We start from the raw sequence: 21,480 nt of genomic DNA, 5'->3' as shown, positions 1-21,480 counted from the left end.
TCATGAGTTAATGGCTTTGCCTAGTAGCAAAAGGGGCAAATGTCCACAAACGTCCATAGTCAAAAGTACCCATGCTCCAGGACACTGATGATCACCCAATTAGCTTGCTTTGTAAAAACTTTAACCTCTTAATGACCAGGACTGAAACTGCCTTTATCACCAGCCTCTTTTGACTCTCTGCATTACAGCAGCCATAACCTTTTTATTTTTTCACTGACTTGGCTGTCTGAAACCTTGTTTTATACAGGAGAAATGTAATATTTTTTTACGTAGTTTGGGAGTACATATAAATTACAGTGTCATATATATAATCTTTTTTGTTGTTGCAGAAGGATAGAAAAAAAAGATTTTTGCTGACATTTTTATTTAGTTTTTACATTGTTTATGTTTCACACTAAATAACCTGATAATTAAATTCTTACAGTTGTGTGGATACCTAATATGTGCATTTTCTTTATTTAATGTGTGCACAGTTTTTAGTGCACAATGTATTTTGCACTAAATATTTTTTTTGCAGGGGGGTTGAGATTTTCTTTTGCTTTTTTTTTTTGAGACATTGAAAAGACAGAGAGGAAGGAGTACTGCACTCCCATCCTCACCTATATCCTTTGCTGTCTGGGAAGATTTGCATTGTCAATTGTTTGGAACTTAGTTTCAATACTATTGGGTGTACTACAATTCCCATTCACTTTAGTAAAGATAGACGTGTACCTTCTAAAACTTGCCTGGTTACTGACTCCAGTACTATACACTGGCCACAACACCTACATCTCCTGTTTTGTACCTACACCAAACCCACAACACCTAGAGCAGTGATGGCTAACCTTGGCACTCCAGCTGTGGTGAAACTACGACTCCCAGCATGCTCCATTTATTTCTATAGAGTTCTGAGAGCAGCCAAGCAAGCGGGGCATCTTGGGAGTTGTAGTTTTGCCACAGCTGGAGTGCCAAGGTTAGCCATCACTGACCTAGAGCATCACAACTACCATCAGGCACGAGCTCCAACATCAGGCTGTGCCACGATGGAAGAAAGGGAATGCCCTCTTATCAATGCCCTGGCTCTAGGAAACATCGATGTGAGGATTGCCACCATGAATGATTATTGCAACTAGAGCCACTACCACTCTCATCCTCTGCGGCTTGCAGCAGATGTGCTGCTGATAATGAATAGAAGAGAAAGCGAGAGAAAAACGACTGTGGTAGCAACCTTTCCTCCCACATTCAGTTTGCATTGGTCGGTGTTATCATTCATCAACTCTCATCGAGCAGTGTAATAGGGCCCTTAAATTAGACAGTCGTGCCGTTAATGAAAACACAGAAGCAGTGGCGTAGCGTGGTAGGGGCCGTTGCCTCAGGCACCAAATTGCAGGGGGTGCCAGGCAGCTGGAATTTCAATGAGGGCCCCTCCGTTATACCTCATAAGCTTCAGGCCCTTAACAGTGGCGTTTACTGGATCAGGGGGGTGTCCTCTTGAACAGCTCACTCTAAGACAGCAGCACTGTGCTGTCTGAGTGGGATCTGCAGGGAGAAAGTCACCCTCCCTCCTACCTCTGCAGCTGACAGAAGTAGATTTTTACCTTTGTTTTTTAAATCCCTGTCAGCTAAGAGGTGGAGGGGGTGTCGCCTAACCCGATATGGGCGAACAGCTCACTCTAAGGGTCAATTCAAACATCCGTAGAATGGGTCCGCATCCATTCCGCAATCATGCAGAACAGGTGCGGACCCATTCATTCTCTATGGGGCCGGAAGAGATGCGGACAGCACACAGTGTGCTGTCCGCATTTCCGGAGCGTGGCCCCGATCTTCCAGTTCGCAGCTCCGGAAAAAAGTAGAGCATGTCCTATTCTTGTTCGCAATTGCGGACAAGAATAGGCATTTCTATGCGGGTGCCGGCTGGGTGTATTGTGGATCCGCAATGCACTACGGACGTCTGAATGGAGCCTAAGTGTAGTGGAGCCTAAGTGAGTGTGAGCTGCAGGGAGAAAGTCACCCTGCCTCCCACCCCTGCAGCTAACAGAAGTTGATTTTTACCTTCATTTTTTCAATCCCCATCGGCTCAGGAGTGGGAGGGGGCGTGGTCTAACTGGATCATGAGTGTGGTTTAGCGGGACCTGGGGGGCGTGGACACATTGTGGCAGGGGGCGTGTCTGGGCTCCTTCCTGCAAGAGTGACGCCCCTCTGTGCACCTTACTGGCTCATTTGCATATCAAATAAACTGGATTTTCAGAGGATAAAAGCATCTATTGCTGGAACAAAGGCATATCTTGAAATAAGGTACTAAGTGCTATTAGGCCATGGCTTTCCTTCAATAGCAATTATCCTGGTGACAGATTTCCTTTAAAGCTCTCTTACAGCAGTGAAGATAAATAGCTGGGTTGTTATGGAAACCTGGAGTAAAACTGTACGTGGAGGCTGGAGGATCTGCAAGCTTCTATTGGCTAATAAGGGTCATGTGACCAAGCTTCTATTGGCTAATTCAATTTTTGGGAATATCTCGGGAACGATACGTCCTAGAGAGCTGAGACCTGCTCTAAAACCTTTCCGGACACCTGATGTACCTGTGTGCCAAATTTGATTGTAAATGCGACGGTGCGGATTCCTTTAGCGGACATACACACACACACACACTCAGCTTTATATATTAGATAAAAAGGGGGCCATTATATTAATAAAAAAGAGGGGGCCATTATATTAATAGTAATAATAATAATACAGAGGGGGTCATTAATATTAATAATGTTAATAATATACAGAGGGGGCCATTATAATATACAGGGGGAATAATATTATGGGGAACTATCTGTCTGGCTCTAGCACAGTATTGGGGGGCAGCAGGATGACAGTGTTGAGACACCAGGAAGGAGAGGATGATAGTAAAGTGAGGAACCTACATTTTTTTTCTGTGAAACTCTGCAGAAACGAGAAGCGTCTGAAAGAAGGTATCATGGTGGTCTTATCTCTGAAAGAAGACGTTGAGGAAAGTCTACATCACAGGAGACGTCACTGAATGTAACAGGTATGGTGCTGTTTTCTCCTACATATAATATTGTCTATCCACATATCTATTGCACAGTAGGCAGGGGCGTAGCTAAAGGATCATGGGCCCTGGTGCAAGAGTTCAGCTTGGGCCCCTCTTCCTTCAGTGCTTTATGGCCAGGGGCAGGGAAGCACATTGCCTTCGTGCTGCCTAAGACAAACATTGAAACGGCACCCCCCCGTACAAATTCTTGAAATTACCCCTTTCCCTCCAGCCAGAGGTGTAACTTGAACACCATGCACTTTCTATAATATTGGTGTTTTCTTATGTGGCACAAGGGTCTTTGGGGCCCTTTAGGCTCCTGGGCCCGGTAGTGACTGCTACCTCTGCACCCCCTATAGCTATGCCCCTGGGTTTTGTCACTTCAGCAACTGGCATTTATCATGTAGAGAAAGTTTATACAAGAAACGTATTAATGTATTGTTATTGTTCATATTGCTTCCTTTGCTGCATGGATTCATTTTTCCATCACATTATACACTGCTCGTTTCTATGGTTATGACCACCCTGCGATCCAGTAGTGGTGGTCCTGCTTGCACACTATAGGAAAAAGTGCCAGCCTCTCTGAGCTCACATAGGGTGGTACTTTTTTCTAAAGTGTGCAAGCACGGCCACCGCTGCTGGATTGCAGGGTGGTTGTAACCCCTGGAAATGAGCAGTGTATAATGTGATGGAAAAATGAATCAAGCCAGGAAAGGAGGCTATATGGATAATAACAATACATTAGTAAGTGCCTTGTATTACCATAACTTTCTCTACATGATAAATGCCACTTGCTGAAGTGACACAAACTCTTTAAGACATCCTCACTTGGGTCCCTTAGGGTGAGGGCAAATTTGACCCTTGTAAGTAGCCACCTACTCCAACATTGTTGATTGGAGCTGTTGATGCCTGTTGTCATACCATAATTATCAGGTTTGCATAATAGGGCTGACTGCGGTCAGAGAACAAAGCATAAAGGGGTTGTTATGTTCACATTAATAACCATTATTAATGCACAGTGATCATCAAGATAAATCTCTTACTAATGTCCACAACTGAGTTTTGGTGCTGGAGCACAACTCCTAATAAATTTGTCGCGTATTGTGATGTCCATGTGCCACCTTGATTTCCAACTTATAGTTTGATGGTATACATAGTAGGTCTAACTCTGTGCTTACCTGATGTCACTGTAACTTACCTAGCTGAACCTGAAGCTCATGTGATATCACAGCAGCTTACACTAGGTTCACATTAGCGCTAAGAAATCAGGCAGTCTGTTCAAGCATACATACTGGCTGCGGTTGAATGCCACCATTTATGTCGTAAAGCGGAACAGCCTGGCAGATTTCATAATGCTACTGTGAACCTACCTTTACCTGATGGAAAATTACTTAGGATGTCAATTTTGACATGGACCTCAATTTTAATGGCAATATACTTCATGGAAACCTACGTGTGATGTTACAGAACCTTACCTGACTGAAACAGAAATGTAATATCACAATCTTGTAATATCTTAAGCAGGGCCAACATTAACAGCAGAGGACCCATGTGCAAGAACAGTAGATGGGCTCCTTGATTTACTAATTAGGTTATAAATTGGAGTACTTCCCGCTGATCATCTCACTCTCCAGAAAAATCCACCATGAATTGTGAGACATGGATATGAAGGCACTTAACCCTTTAAAACTTGGAATCTAAGAGGAACCAGCAGGACCCCTGTGTAGCTGCTCAGGTTGCTCATATAATAGAGCAACTGCACATAGTCGTGTGACAACTAGAATTGTATTTATCATGTACCTTAGAAAGAAATTTTTAAAAATGCAAGCTATCAATAATATATAACAGACAATAAGATATTTATACCATTCCATTCTCATCAAGCTGGGCTAGCTAGCGCCTCTTCTCACTGCGCTGCCGCCGCCTGTCACTGTGACTAGTGAGAGTAGAGCCGAGTCAGAGAGAGTAGAGCCGAGCCGAGGCTAGTCAAGAAAAAACTCACCTCGCGAGTCGCGCCGCACAGTCACTCGTCACTGCCACTGCCGCCTGCTGCTTCTCCTGAAACCTGACAGACAGTATCTGACTGGGAGCCGGAGATGCGCGGAAACCACGCCTCCAGCTCCCAGTCACTCAGACTTCACACTGCTTCCGCGGCCGGCGCCCCCCCCTCTGACTCACGTGGTGAGCTGAGCTGCCGGCCCTAGTGCCTGCCTACTAGAGCCTGCGCTGCGCCGTGCGCACTGCCCCGGGCCCCGGCCGGCAGTACTATAAGATAACATTTTGAATAGGAGGCGGTGGGTGGGCCGTGGGCCCCCCTGGCTCAGGGGCCCGGTCGCAATTGCGACCGCTGCGACCCCTGTAGCTACGCCACTGACAGTAGGGTTGGGGGAGGAAATTGAGAATTTGGCCCACCCTGACGCATTCTGGCCCCAAAACATCAAGTGATTATGTGGCTAGAGTTATATTAGACGGTCAGTGGTAACAATTTTACTGCAGGCCAGTGGAGTACAGGCCCCAAACATTAGGCATTCACCGGACAGAAAACATCAAGTGATTATGTGGCTGGAGGTATATTAGACGGTCATTAGATATCAATTTTATTGCAGGCCAGTGGACTACAGGCCCCAAAAATAATTCATTTACCGTACAGAAAAGAACAATTGATAATGTGGCTGGAAGTACATTAGCCGATCACCATATAACAATTGTACTCTTGGCCAGTTAGATTACAGGCCCCAAAAATGATGCATTCACCGTACATAAAAGATCAAGTGATTATGTGGCTGGAGGTATATTAAACAGTCAATGGATATCAATTTTACTGCAGGCCAGTGGACTACAGGCCCCAAAAATTATTCATTCCCCGGACAGAAAACATCAAGTGATTATGTGGCTGGAGGTATATTAGACGGTCATTGGATATCAATTTTACTGCAGGCCAGTACAAATACATGTCAAATACATATGTTTAAAAGAACTAAAAATATTAAATTGATTAAAAACATAGCTAACGAAATGCCCCTCTTGAATAAACCCCAAATGATAATAGGTAAAAATTCGATAACACGTGGTCGTCACAGGTGTTGAATTCCTCTGAGGCCCCAACAATTAGGCATTCACAGTACAGAAAAGATCAAGTGATTATGTGGCTGGAGGTACATTAGGCGGTCACCGTATAACAATTTTACTGTTGGCCAGTTAGATCACAGGCCCCAAAAATGATGCATTCAACTTACAGAAAAGAACAATTGATTATGTGGCTGGAGGTACATTAGGCGGTCACAGTATAACAATTTTACTTTTGGCCAGTTAGATTACAGGCCCCAAAAATTATGCATTCAACGTACAGAAAAGAACAATTGATTATGTGGCTGGAGGTACATTAGGTGGTCACAGTATAACAATTTTACTTTTGGCCAGTTAGATTACAGGCCCCAAAAATTATTCATTCACCGTATATAAAAGATCAAGTGATTATGAGGCTGGAGGCTTATTAGACGGTTATTGGATATCAATTTTACTGCAGGCCAGTGCACTACAGGCCACAAAAATTATTAATTCACCGTACAGAAAAGAACTATTGATAATGTGGCTGGAGGTACATTAGGCAGTCATCGTATAACAATTTTACAGTTGGCTAGTTAGAACACAGGCTCCAAAAATTATGCATTCACCTGTAGAAAAGAACAAGTGATTATGTGGCTGGAGGTACATTAGGCGGTCACCGTATAACAATTATACTGCAGGCCAGTTACATTACAGATCCCAAAAATTATGCATTCAACGTACAGAAAAGATCAAGGTACATTGAGGCTTGAGGTACATTAGGCGGTCATCGTATAACAATTTTACTGTTGGCCAGTGAGATTACAGGCCCCAAACATTAGGCATTCACCGTAAGGAAAAGAACAAGTGATTATGTGGCTGTAGGTACATTAGACGGTCATTGGATATCAATTTTACTGCAGGCCAGTGGAGTGCAGGCCCCAAACATTAGGCATTCACCAGGCAGAAAACATCAAGTGATTATGTGGCTGGAGGTATATTAGATGGTCATTGGATATCAATCTTACTGCAGGCCAGTACAAATACATGTCAAATACATATGTTTAAAAGAACTAAAAATATAAAATTGGATTAAAAACATGGCTAACGAAATCCCCCCTCTTCAAAAAACGTCCAATGGTAATAGGTGAAATTCTATGAAACAAGGTCATCACAGGTGTTGAATTCCTCCGAGATCAATACCTTTTTTAGAAATGTGAGGTAATCCACACTGTCGTGAGCTGTGCAAGTGCGCTTATCGGTCACGATCCCTCCTGCTGCGCTGAACGTCCTTTCAGACACTCGACGAGGGGCAAGCCAAGAGTTCCATGGCAAATTGTGTCAGGTCTGGCCACAGGTCAAGCCTGGCCACCCAGTAGTCAAGGGGTTCCTCGTTTCTCAGAGTGTCCACATCGGATGTTAACCCGATGTAGTCGGACACCTGTCGGTCTAGGCATTCCCTGAGGCTAGATCCGGAGGGTGGCTGTCGATTGGTTGGCTGCAAGAATGATCTCATATCCGAAGTGACTAACACACCTTCAAACTGCCTGCTTCTTGCATGCGCGGTAGGATTGGTACCCGCACCTGTTTCTCTGTGGGTGAAAATTCCTCTGCCAGAGCCCGCAACAGCAGAATGCAGCATCTCTCGAAGCAAGGCCTCGAAATGCTGCATTGTGACAGCCCTCTGTGATGCTGGTAACATGTCTGCCATTTTGTGTTTGGACCGGGGGTCTAAGTACGTTGCCATCCAGTACTGGTCCTTGCCCTTTATGCTTTTTATACGAGGGTCCCCTTTGAAACACTGGAGCATAAAGCAATTTGAACTAAATTGGAAGCAGTGGAGCGGCCTGGCTCCTGCTCATCGCCAAGGAGAATGTCGTCCTCGGTCTCCTCCCCCCATCCAGGGACAACACCATGGATCCCAGAAAGGTTTAAAGCTTGCTCTTCTTGCTCCTCCTCCTCTCCCCAGGAACTATCCTTCTCCTCCTCTTCAGACTCCTGCTGACGTGTCTCAGATGGAGTACCCCCCCCCCGGGAATTCATTCAGCATTGCGACCTTCTCATCTTCCTGCTCCTCAATGGCTTGATCAATAACACAACGTAATGCACGCTCCAGAAAGTAGGCATAAGGTACGATGTTACTGATGGCGCCCTGGCTGTGACTGACCAGTTTGATGATGTCATCAAATGGCCGCAGAAGTCTGAATGCGTTGCGCATGAGCATCCACTTGCACGGTGAAAAAAAATAAGCTCCCCAGAACCTGTCCTGCCGCAGAGTTCGTACAGGTAGTCGTTAACTGCACGTTTCTGCTGGAGCAGCCTATCAAGCATATACAAGGTGGAGCGGGGTTAGGGTACTTTCACACTTGCGGCAGAGGATTCCGGCAGGCAGTTCCATCACTGGAACTGCCTGCCGGATCCATCAAAACGTATGCAAACTAATGGCATTTGTCAGACGTGCTGATACAGAGGATGAGGAGAGTGCAGAAGCAGGAGGCTTAGTGAGCCATTCAACCAACTCTGGTGTGTCCTTTGTAATTGCACGCACCTTCTCCAACTTCCCACTTAGGCTTCAGCCTGATGCACCTGCCCGACTTTGCCTGTCATTTTCAAAATTACCCTGTGACAGTCTGTATAAGAAGCAGGTATATACAACCCCTTAATGATTATTTGCTGGAAGCAGGTATAGCAAACCCCTTAATCAGTTTTTTTGGGGGGGAAACAGGTATATGACACCAGTTGCAATTAGTAGTTCCAATAGCGTTTGTCCCTCTGTATAGCTGTGGTATAGCAGCAGAATCGCACCCAACTGCTGCACAATACAAATGCACTATATAGAAATTATATTATAGGTATATCACACCCCTGACTCAACCCGTTTTTTGGGGGGCAACTGGTATATCACACCAGTTGCAATTAGTCTTTCCAATAGCGTTTGTTAGTTTGTATAGCTGCGGTATCGCTGCAGAACCGCACACAACTGCTGCACAATACAAATGCACTATATAGAAAGTATATTATAGGTATTTCGCACCCCTTCCTCAATCATTTTTTGGGGGGGCAACTGGTATATCACACCAGTTGCAATTAGTTGTTCCAATAGTGTTTGTCCCACTGTATAGCTGCGGTAGCGCTGAAGAACCACACACAACTGCTGCACAATACAAATGCACTATATAGAAACTATATTATAGGTATATCACACCCCTGCCTCAATCAGTTGTTTTGGGGGGGAAACTGGTATATCACACCAGTTGCAATTACTTGTTCCAATTGAGTTTGTCCCTCTGTATAGCTGCAGTATCTCAGCAGAACCGCACACAACTGCTGCACAATAAAAAAAAGCACTATATAGAAAGTACATTATAGGTATATTACACCCCTGCCTCAATCAGTTTTTTGGGGGGGCAACGGGTATATCACACCAGTTGCAATTAGTTGTTCCAATAGAGTTTGTCCCTCTGTATAGCTGCAGTATCGCAGTAGAACCGCACACAACTGCTGCAAAATACAAATGCACTATAATATACTTTCTATGTTAGAAAGTGTATTATAAGTATACCAGTCCTTAAAAGGACTTTTGTGGCCCTATTAGCTAGAGTTTGGTGTCCCTAACAGTCTGTCCCTGCTCCACACAGCAACCTCTCCCTACAGTGGCAAAAGATTGAATGTAAAATGGCGGCCAGATCGGGTTTATTTATAGGGTAGGAGGTGTGTCCATGTGCTGAAAAGTCTCAATTGGCTGTCCTGTCCCATCTGATGGGTGTGTCATGGGTCAAAGTTCGGTGCAATGCAAAAGAATATGGCGCCGGCGGACATCGCCATATGTTCGCAAGTTCGGCGAAGTTCGCCGTGAAACGATCGCCGGGCGTACCACAAGGCCATCTCTAATTATCTGTACTCAGAGAGTTATTACTGTTATCTGTGGTGTGACATAGGACTGCAAGTGACATCTACTACATTCTCTGTACTCAGAGGTTTATCACTGTGTTATCTGAGGTGTTACATAGGGCTGCGGGTGAATCTACTACATTATCTGTACACAGAGAGTTATCACTGTTATCTGTGGTTTTACATAGGACTGCAGGTAACATCTACTACGCTATCTGTACTCAGAGAGTTATCACTGTGTTATCTGTGGTGTTACATAGGACTGCAAGTGATCTACTACATTATCTGTTAAAAGGGGTGTGCCCACAGGCTGGGGGGTGCAATTTTTCGCTTGCCCCAGGTGCTGGCAACCCACGGTACGCCACTGCGCAGAAGTAATACTTCTCACAGTTGGGAGTTTGCTACAATGTATGCAGAGTCCTTGGAATCCTGTAAGTCAGTTGACTCCAACCTAAAACTACAATCCCTGCGGAAGCTGTAATGGCAGCCATCTTGGCTAGTTGTTGTCTATCTTTCCCAGTAAAAGATAACTAAAAAATTAACTTAATGATAGAACAAGAGAAATAAAAAAGGACAGATATTCATATTTTCCAAATTGCCAGTCCCTTTAAGGGTCCATTCACACATCCGTGTGTGTTTTGCAGATCCACGGATTCGTGGATCCGCAAAACACGGACATCTGCGACGTGCGTTCTGCATTTTGCGGACAGCACATCGCCAGCACTTAATAGAAAATGCCTATTCTTGTCCGCAATTGTGGACAAGAATAGGACATGTTCTATTTTTTGGGGGATTGGAAATGCGGACCCGGAAGTGCGGGTCCGCATTTCCGGATCTGGGCTGCACATCGTGTGGCCCCATAGAAATGAATGGGTCTGCAATTCCGTTCCGCAAACTGTGGAACAAAATTTTGGACCTGTGAATGGACCTTAAAAGTTCACAGAGCAGCAATGTCATTGTTTGCCGAATACATGGGAATGAAAGAGCTTAAAGTAATAACAATATCATCAGATTAACCTCTGCAAGAGTCAGCCATCTCCGTAAACCATTTGATAATTATCATGTCAATTGTCCCTCTGTTGTATGTTGCAGTACCCCTTCAAGCCCCCCTTTGCATTGGTTTTCACTGTTCTTGGCATTACCCTTTTAAGAACCAGCAGATTCCAAGCTGAGCTACATCTGGGTGATAGGACATATACCAAAGAGAGATCACAACCTAGAAACCCCAAACCTCTGTATTCTGACATCTTTATCAAGGGGAGGTGGGTAGAGTACATGTGAGTGACATTTACATATTCATGTGTGTGGTTGTAGTCTATATCTTGATTTTTACATGTGTGCTTATCTATTTATATGTGTGTACAGTATGTATGTGTATATAGGCATTTGTATGTTTATGTGTCTGTGTGACTGTATGTATGCATGTGAGCTTATTGATATGTGTGTGTGCGTATGTGTATATTAACCTCCTAACAGTAACATTAAACTGGAAAAAAACCTCTGAAAAATGTCACTTTTCTATTGTAAATTTTTAATATGTGTCCGCAGTAAATCTTGTTGGCGCACAACTCAGGGGACACAATTGCATTTTAACCCCTTAGTGACATAATTGATTTTAGCCTTAAGGATCAATAATATTTCCCCCCTTTGTGTTTAATTTTTTCTTCTAAATTCTTTTTTTATTTTGTGGGATTAGTTGTGCGTTTTTTAGGAACCATTTTGGGGTATATATAGTGTAGTAAATAACTTATTATTTTATCTTTAGTGAGAAAGAAAAACTGCAATTTTAACATTATTTTGTGGAATTTATTTACGGTGTTGACTGTGTGGTAAAAATAACATAACTTTATTATGTGGGTCACTACAATGATGATAATGCCACATTTCTATATATTTTTACTTTACTATTTCTTAATATTTTTACTATTTCTTTCCTTGCTGGCATTCCAAGCTTTCAAACAATACCAGAATCACAGCATTATCTTCAGTACATTGAAAGATATCACTGTTAGAAATCGGGATGCAATGAATGTAGCTGAAAATGAAAGTAAAAGCAGGTTTTACTCGATTTCTATCAAACAAGATCAGGCTTCTAGCTGCTACCAATCAGGAGATATTAGCAGCTAAAGCAGCGCCCCCCCCCCCCTTCCAGTTCTGCCCGAGCCCAGCCCGGGAAGAACTGTTAAAGGGGGTTGTCTCATTTCAACAAATAGCATTAATTATGTTGAGAAAGTTAATACAAGGCACTTACTAATGTATTGTGATTGTCCATATTGTTTCCTTTGCTGGCTGGATTAATTTTTCCATTACATTATACATTTCTCGTTTCTATGGTTATGACCACCCCGCAATCCAGCAGCAGTGGGCATGCTTGCACACTATAGAAATGTAGAAATGTCCTCCTTTTTGAAAACCAAAATATGGTCACCCTAATGTATTCTGAATATATATATATATATATATATATATTGTAGGAAGGTACAAGGGGTCATCATTGATGGTAGGTATGTGTCACCGAGATTCCTGGCCTCGGTGAAGTAAGAGCCGGTATTTTCATGGGCAGCTAATGCTTATTGACACTTTTGCTATTTAGTTAGTCTTGCCCAACCTGCCAGACAACTAGCCCCCAGCCACATTTCCGTAGTTCCCTGGTACCTCTCCCGATTATCGAGGTTCCGTTCAAGCGAATCTGTATGAATCTCATAGGCCCAGTACCGAAGTCCGCTAGATGGCACCAACACATCTTGGTCGTCCTAAACTATGCCACTCGGTACCCGGAGGCGGTGCTCCTGCGACATACATCGTCCAAACTCACAGCTAAGGAGTTAATGGAGATGTTTTCTTGAGTGGGGCTACCTAAAGAGGTTCTGACCGACCAAAGGACCCCTTTTATTTCAAAGGTCATGAGGGAACTCTGCAAATTACTGCACATAAAAGAGCTACGGACGTCCGTTTATCATCTGCAAATGGACGGACTGGTAGAAAGATTTAATCAAACATTAAAAAAACATGGTAAAAAGAGTGGTGTCTAAGGATGGGAGGGATTGAGACCTTCTTCTGCTCTATCTCATGTTTGCAGTGGTGCCCCAGGCTTCTACTGGGTTCTCACCCTTCGAACTGCTATATGGACGCCCTCCTCGCGGTCTGTTGGACATAGCCAAAGAGGCGTTGGAACAACAACCCACACCATATAAAAGTGTCATTGAATATGTCACCCAGATGCAAGAGCAGATAGAGACAGTGTTGCCGCTTGTTAGGGAAAATATGGAGGCAGCCCAGCGAGCCCAGAGTAGGGTCTATAATCAGCATTTTCGGGTCCAGATCTTTAACCTGGGAGATCGGGTTTTGGTTCTGGCACCGACGGTCGACAGTAAGTTCCTGGCTAGGTGGAAGGGACCCTATGAAGTACTCGAAAAAGTTGGTGAGGTAAACTACAAAGTACACCTGCCAGGGTGGCGAAAGCCGGAGCAGGTGTACCATGTGACTTTACTCAAATCTTGGAAAGATAGGGAGACCAGTACTAACGAAAGAACGCAGCTAGGTTTTCTAGGAGAAGAGGTTCCAGCCCCACGGTCTGATACAAGGGAAGCAGTTGCCACAGTGTAGATTGCTGACAGCCTTTTCTCTAAAAAGACTCAGGAGGCCAGGAAGGTTATCAGCTGGAACACGGATGTGTTCTCGGACCTCCCTGGACGCACTTCTATCATCCAACATGACATTGGCACTGAGCCTCAGGCCAGAGTCCGGTTGAAACCATACCGGGTACCCGAGGCAAGGTGACAAGCCATCTCGGAAGGAGTGCAGCTAATGCTGCAACTAGACGTAATTGAGGAGTCCAAAAGTAAATAGGCCAGTCCAATAGTCTTGATTCCCAAGCCAGACGGGATGTTACGGTTCTGTAACAATTTCCGCAAACCAAATGAGATTTACAAATTTGATGAATATCCTATGCTTCGTATGGATGAGCTTATTGAGAGGTTAGGCCAAGCCCAGTATTTTTCTGTTTTGGACCTCACCAAAGGGTACTGGCAGGTACCCTTAACGGAGGCTGCCAAAGAGAAAACTGCCTTCATCACACCAGAGCGGCAGTATCAGTATAAGGTGTTTCCCTTTGGTCTGCACGGCGCCCCCGCCACCTTTTAATGGCTTATGGACATTGTGCTGCGTCCACACCGTTGGTACGCTTCGGCTTACCTGGACGATATTGTCATCCACAGTACCGACTGGGAAAGTCACTTACCCAAGGTAGAGGCTGTAGTGGACATCCTTCGAAAGGCTGGACTAACAGCTAACCCAAAAAATGTGCGATAGGGTTAGAGGAGACAAAATATCTGGGGTATGTCATTGGGCGCGGAGTCATCAAACCCCAAGTGAACAAAATAGAGGCAATACGGAATTGGCCCCGACCTGTCACTACTAGGCAAGTAAAGTCGTTCCTGGGAATAGTGGGATATTATATGAGGTTTATCCCCCACTTTGCTACGGTGGCATAACAGGGCTCTTGAAGGATTGCGAGTCAGTGATGGTTCACTAGGATGATCAGGCGGAAAAGACTTTCTCCGCTTTGAAGTCGGCCCTGTGTGGGTCCCCGGTTTTGGTGATGCCTGACTTCAAAAGGGAGTTTATAGTACAGACCAATACCTCCGAAGTAGGCCTCAGTGCTGTACTGTCTCAGGAAGTCAACGGGGTGGAGCATCCCGTTGTCTTCCTCAGCCTTAAAGAGGACCTTTCATTACGATAAAAAATCTAAACTAAGTATTCAGATATCGAGAGCGGCGCCCAAGGATCTCCCTTCACTTACTATTATCCCTGGGCGCTGCTCCGTTCTCCCGGTATAGGCTCCGGTATCTTCAGATTTTCGGCTTAACCGGGAGGAGCCTCCTTGTTCTCCTGGGCATCTCCTTCTCCCAGGCTGTAGTGCTGGCCAATCGCAGCGCTCAGCTCATAGCCTGAGAGGTTTTTTTCTCCCAGGCTATGAGCTGAGTACTGCGATTGGCCAGCACTCCAGCCTGAACACAAGAGCAGGCTCCTCCCTGTTGAGCCGAAAATCTGAAGATACAGGAGCCTATACCAGGAGAACGGAGCGGTGCCCAGGGATAATAGTAAGTGCAGGGAGATCCCTGGGCGCCACTCTACATGTCTGTATACTTAGTTTAGCTTTTTTATTGTAATGAAAGGTCCTTTTTAAGCTTACCCCAGCCGAGACCAGGTACAGTATAGTGGAGAGAGAGTGCCTGGCTATCAAGTGGGCACTAGAATCTCTCCGCTACTATTTGTTGGGGAAAATTTCCGCCTGGTGACTGAACACTCCCCTCTCAAATGGATGGCCAAGGACAGAAATGCCTGGGTCATCCGGTGGTTTCTCTCTTTACAGAACTTAAAATTTTCAGTGGAACACAGGGCAGGCTGGTTACAGGAAAACGCGGATGCCCTGTCCCGGGTATACTGTCTAGCATGTGTTCACTCCCTCAGGGTTGAACATAGGGGGTAGAGGTATGTAGGAAGGTAAAAAGGGGTCATCATTGATCGTAGGTATGTGTCACCGAGGTTCCTGGCCTCAGTGAACTAAGATCCGGTATTTTCATGTGTCAGCGACAGCTAATGCTGATTGACATTTTTGCTATTTAGTATGGCTGTAAATAGCTGATCAGGGACGGCTCTTATTGGGAGTAGTCAAAGTGCTGGGTGGGTGACTACTCCCTACGTTCCAGGCCGGGTTTTGACAGCACCTGGCTATCCTTAAAAAGGCAGCTGGGCTCAGCAGCAGAGAACGCCCTGTGTGTTGTCATCTGAGCACTGTGCTGAAAAGCTGAGACCAGTGTGTTAGGAGAGCAGGCCACCTAAAGTCTGCATTTAGACTGCTGGAGGCAGAACCGCCTACAAGGTGATGTTTTTTGTTATGCATGAACTTTCTACTCAGTGTAAATAAACACCAACCCTGCAAAGAGTGTTTTTTGTTTGACCTTATGTGATTAAACATGCACATTTTACTTACGAACTTGTACCTTTCCTCTGTATATATATAAATATATTGTGGGCATTCGCTCTGGTAGTTGGGATAAGCGGGTGCAGTACAGAGGAAAGGTACAAGTTCGTAAGTCAAATGTCCATGTTTAATCACACATAAGGTCAAACAAAAAACACTCACCTAAAGAATTATTAGGAACACCTGTTCTATTTCTCATTAATGCGATTATATAGTCAACCAATCACATGGCATTTGCTTCAATGCATGTAGGGTTGTGGCCCTGGTCAAGACAATCTCCTGAACTCCAAACTGAATGTCAGAATGGGAAAGAAAAGTGATTTAAGCAATTTTGAGCGTGGCATGGTTGTTGGTGCCAGACGGGCCGTTCTGAGTATTTCACATTCTGCTCAGTTACTGGGATTTTCACGCACAACCATTTCTAGGGTTTACAAAGAATGGTGTGAAAAGGGAAAAACATCCAGTACGCGGCAGTCCTGTGGGCGAAAATGCCTTGTTGATGCTAAAGGTCAGAGGAGAATGGGCCGACTGATTCAAGCTGATAGAAGAGCAATGTTGACTGAAATAACCACTCGTTACAACCGAGGTATGCAGCAAAGCACTTGTGAAGCCACAACACGCACAACCTTGAGGCAGATGGGCTACAACAGCAGAAGACCCCACCGGGTACCACTCATCTCCACTACAAATAGGAAAAAGAGGCTACAATTTGCACGAGCTCACCAAAATTGGACTGTTGAAGACTGGAAAAATGTTGCCTGGTCTGATGAGTCTCGATTTCTGTTGAGACGTTCAAATGGTAGAGTCCGAATTTGGCGTAAACAGAATGAGAACATGTATCCATCATGCCTTGTTACCACTGTGCAGGCTGGTGGTGGTGGTGTAATGGTGTGGGGGATGTTTTCTGGGCACACTTTAGGCCCCTTAGTGCCAATTGGCCATCGTTTAAATGCCACGGGCTACCTGAGCATTGTTTCTGACCATGTCCATCCCTTCATGACCACCATGTACCCATCCTCTGATGGCTACTTCCAGCAGGATAATGCACCATGTCACAAAGCTCGAATCATTTCAAATTGGTTTCTTGAACATGACAATGAGTTCACTGTACTAAAATGGCCCCCACAGTCACCAGATCTCAACCCAATAGAGCATCTTTGGGATGTGGTGGAACAGGAGCTTCGTGCCCTGGATGTGCATCCCTCAAATCTCCATCAACTGCAAGTTGCTATCCTATCAATATGGGCCAACATTTCTAAAGAATGCTATCAGCACCTTGTTGAATCAATGCCACGTAGAATTTAGGCAGTTCTAAAGGCAAAAGGGGGTATTAGTATGGTGTTCCTAATAATTCTTTAGGTGGGTGTATATATATATATATATATATATATATAACTGCATGTAGTAAGTCTCTATATGCACATGCTTGTATGTAATGTGTGCACATATGTGTGTAACAATTGTGTGTCTGCATGCAATGAACATGCATATACAAGCCTATATAAACATATGTGAGTGTGTATTTGTCTGATGTACAGTTGCAAGGAAAAGTATGTGAACCCTTTGGAATGATATGGATTTCTGCACAAATTGGTCATAAAATGTTATCTGATCTTCATCTAAGTCACAACAATAGACAATCACAGTCTGCTTAAACTAATAACACACAAAGAATTAAATGTTACCATGTTTTTATTGAACACACCATGTAAACATTCACAGTGCATGTGGAAAAAGTATGTGAACCCCTAGACTAATTACATCTCCAAGAGCTAATTGGAGTGAGGTGTCAGCCAACTGGAGTCCAATCAATGAGATGAGATTGGAAGTGTTGGTTACAGCTGCCCTGCCCTATAAAAAAAAAAAACACACCAGTTCTGGGTTTGCTTTTCACAAGAAGCATTGCCTGATGTGAATGATGCCTCCTACAAAAGAGCTCTCAGAAGACCTATGATTAAGAATTGTTGACTTGCATAAAGCTGGAAAGGGTTATAAAAGTATCTCCAAAAGCCTTGCTGTTCATCAGTCCACGGTAAGACAAATTGTCTATAAATGGAGAAAGTTCAGCACTGCTGCTACTCTCCCTAGGAGTGGCTGTCCTGTAAATATGACTGCAAGAGCACAGCGCAGACTGCTCAATGAGGTGAAGAAGAATCCTAGAGTGTCAGCTAAAGACTTACAAAAGTATCTGGCATATGCTAACATCCCTGTTAGCTAATCAACGAAACGTAAAACACTAAACAAGAATGGATTTCATGGGAAGATACCACAGAGGAAGCCACTGCTGTCCAAAAAAAACCTTGCTGCACATTTACAGTTTGAACAAGAGCACCTGGATGTTCCACAGCAGTACTGGCAAAATATTCTGCGGACAGATGAAACCAAAGTTGAGTTGTTTGGAAGAAACACACAACACTATGTGTGGAGAAAAAGAGGGACAGCACACCAACATCAAAACCTCATCCCAACTGTGAAGTCTGGTGGTGGGGGCATCATGGTTTGGGGCTGCTTTGCTGTGTCAGGCCCTGGACGGATTGCTATCATCAAAGGAAAAAACAATTTCCAAGATTATTAAGACATTTTGCAGGAGAACTTAAGGCCATCTGTCCACCAGCTGAAGCTCAACAGAAGATGGATGTTGCAACAGGACAACAATACAAAGCATAGAAGTAAATCAACAACAGAATGGCGTAAACAGAAGAAAATACGCCTTCTGGGGCGGCCTAGTCCGAGTCCTGACCTCAACCCGATTGAGATGCTGTGGCATGACCTCAAGATAGCGATTCACACCAGACAACTCAAGAATATTGCTGAACTGAAACAGTTATGTAAAGAGGAATGGTCAAGAATTACTTCTGACCATTGTGCACGTCTGATCTGCAACTACAGGAAACGTTTGGTTGACGTTATTGCTGTCAAAGGAGATTCAACCAGTTATTAAATCCAAGGGTTCACATACTTTTTCCACCTGCACTGTTAATGTTTACATGGTGTGTTCAATAAAAACATGGTAACATTTAATTATTTGTGTGTTATTAGTTTAAGCAGACTGTGATTGTCTATTGTTGTGACTTAGATGAAGATCAGATCACATTTTATGACCAATTTGTGCAGAAATCCAGAACATTCCAAAGGGTTCACATACTTTTTATTGCAACTGTAAGTGTGTATGCATGTAGTGAATGTTTGCGCCTGTATTTTTAGTATGTAAGGGTACGACCACATGGCACAGTCATGTTGTAATCATACTGCAGTTAGGGAATGTATGCGGCCGACTGCATACGATTACCTCATGATTTTAGGGTGCGGTTTTTGCCTGTGATCATTTATGGACTGTTGTTTGAACTTGTTAATTTTCGTAATTCTTTAGCGTTCTGATTAACTTCAAACAATGACACATGTGGTAAAATATCTTAAACATATAATGCAAGTAGATGATCAACTGTATACCCTATGCGCAGGGGCGTAACTACCATAGCGGCAGACTATGCGACTGCTATGGGGCCCAGGGCAAGAGGGGGCCCAGTCTTAGTTGGCATTATCTCCTCTCCTACTGGGGGTGAAAATTTGGTAGGGACTCTACCCCCTAAAGGAACAACTTTTAGCAAATGAAGCAGTGGAAAATGTTTTAGGCGGAAACCCTTCTGTCCTGTGAGGGGGGCCTGGTTTGATCCTTGCTATGGGGCCCCTACTTCTCTATGTACACCACTGCCCATACAGGTAGCAGCTGCAAGCAGCAGGGCATCTTATGTGCCGTAAGTCAGGTGCCAAGTCTGCGCCGTATGGTCGGATCCTCATGTTTCTTACCTTTAAAATTAGACTAGATATTGAGAGATACATTTGTTATTTTCATATCTATCTCAACCTTACCCAACTCTAAAGCCTCATTCACACATCAGTGTTTAACGGACGTGTGCTGTACATGTTCTCCACGGACAGCACACGTTCCCATTTATTTTAGGGTCCATTCACACAGCCGCAAAATGGATCCGCATCCGTTCCGCAATTTTCAATGGGGCCGGAATGTGCTGTTCACATTTGCGGATCCGCATCCGTATTTGCGGATCCGCACTTCCACATCCTTGCTTCTGTTTTCGCCAAAATCTTATATTCGATCCGATGGTTTGAAACTTTGATTTTTCGAATATTCAATTTTTCGAGTATAAAAGTCCTGTCTGCATGGCCATGCAACTAGAGAAATATCGACAGGTGTATGGCGTATCATAGTGGCTGTCCTCACACTGATACTCCCTAGGGTCATGCATTGACAGGAGGGTGAAACCTTTTCTTTCCTCAGGGTACACCATGATTTTGGAGTTCCTGCTTGGTTGTAGTTGGGGTGTCCTTGATGTTAAGTGTTGTTCCGGGTGCAAGGTAGTAGGTTGTAGGTACAGTGGCCAACATATGGTGCAGTGAGTAACCAAACCAGTTGTAGTAAATAAATAAGTCTCTCTTTACTAAAGTTCCTCTCCAATAGCAATGCATGGATAGCAGTAATGATGGGGGTTGTGGTACACCATCTCTCTGTCTTTCTAAAGACTTTCTGCAGAACCTAAGCATGCAGCTGAAGTTCTTATAAATGTTGTTCCCTGGCTGAAGTTCATATAAACATCTGGTCCATCTTCAAGCTGCCAAAAGGGGTGGAGTAAAGGTGCTACCCCTGACTTATCCATACAATACTGTTGGGTATACAATTACAATAAATTAGAGCATTTCAATTAGCAATGCAACATTACAGTTAGCCCTTTTACAGTAACCCTGTTCTGGGGTGCTGCATCTGCTTTCTCCATGAAATCAAAATTCTGGAGCAATTTTTATTTTAGACCTATCCATTCCTCTGTTTTTCGCTCTGGAACTGTATGAATAAAGGGCAGCTGATTGTTAGCATGACTATTATCAATGGGGTTTACCATTACATAATCTTATAGTGTCCACAGCAGACAGGGTCAGGCTGCAGGGATACTCCCTAATGACATGTTGTCAGGTTATTCATGTATTTCCAGGGGCAATAAATTCATATATTTATTAAAACAGACATGTCAGGAGCTGTTTGGCTTAAACATCCCTTATTGGGACAGTCCAACTAAAGTCAGCTAAACTACCAGCATTTCTGTGGATACCACCAAACACCCTGTATTGCAGAACAGGTGTCTCTAGACCCCTGTCATCCCAATCGGTAGGAGTCCCAGAGGTCAGGGTCCCATATATTCAACATTTAAGGCTTATTGTGTGGTATATCTAGATCACTCTGTGATATTCCAAGAACAAACAAATGCTCAGTAGATGACATGATATTCCAAAAGCCATTATTTTATTTGCTACAATGGTCTATGAGGTGGATTAAAATGTAGGTGGAAACAGAAATGTATGTTCTGGCTCATTACTGAAAATTTCGACCTCTTCAGGTTAAGGCTTTTGTGGGAATCCCAACTCAAAAAAACAACCAGGAACATATCTAAGTGGCATAAAATCTCTAGCTGATGGGAGTTGGGTAGAATAGCTGCCACCCAAACAATCATTATAAAGTCATGGGCTGTCT

The 21,480-nt window shown here is 44.0% G+C and overlaps 1 protein-coding gene across 2 annotated transcripts in view; it reads left to right on the top strand.

Moving 5' to 3' along the window:
• Nucleotides 1-11,116: 11,116 nt before the first annotated feature.
• The window catches only part of MPP2 (MAGUK p55 scaffold protein 2), a 36,182-nt gene continuing 25,818 nt past the window's right edge, over nt 11,117-21,480 (top strand). Inside the window, exon 1 of one of the 2 annotated variants that reach the window (XM_044298083.1) lies at nt 11,117-11,217. The gene's annotated coding sequence lies outside the window, so the exon portion shown is untranslated. Of the gene's footprint in view, nt 11,233-21,480 lie in introns of both variants that reach the window. The other variant, XM_044298084.1, reaches the window with a different exon arrangement.

Source organism: Bufo gargarizans, chromosome 6 (genome assembly GCF_014858855.1).
Source record: "Bufo gargarizans isolate SCDJY-AF-19 chromosome 6, ASM1485885v1, whole genome shotgun sequence".
Classification (NCBI taxonomy): Eukaryota; Metazoa; Chordata; class Amphibia; order Anura; family Bufonidae; genus Bufo; species Bufo gargarizans.
The sequence above is the reverse complement of the archived record's forward strand: the minus strand, read 5'-3'. Positions and strand labels throughout refer to the sequence as shown.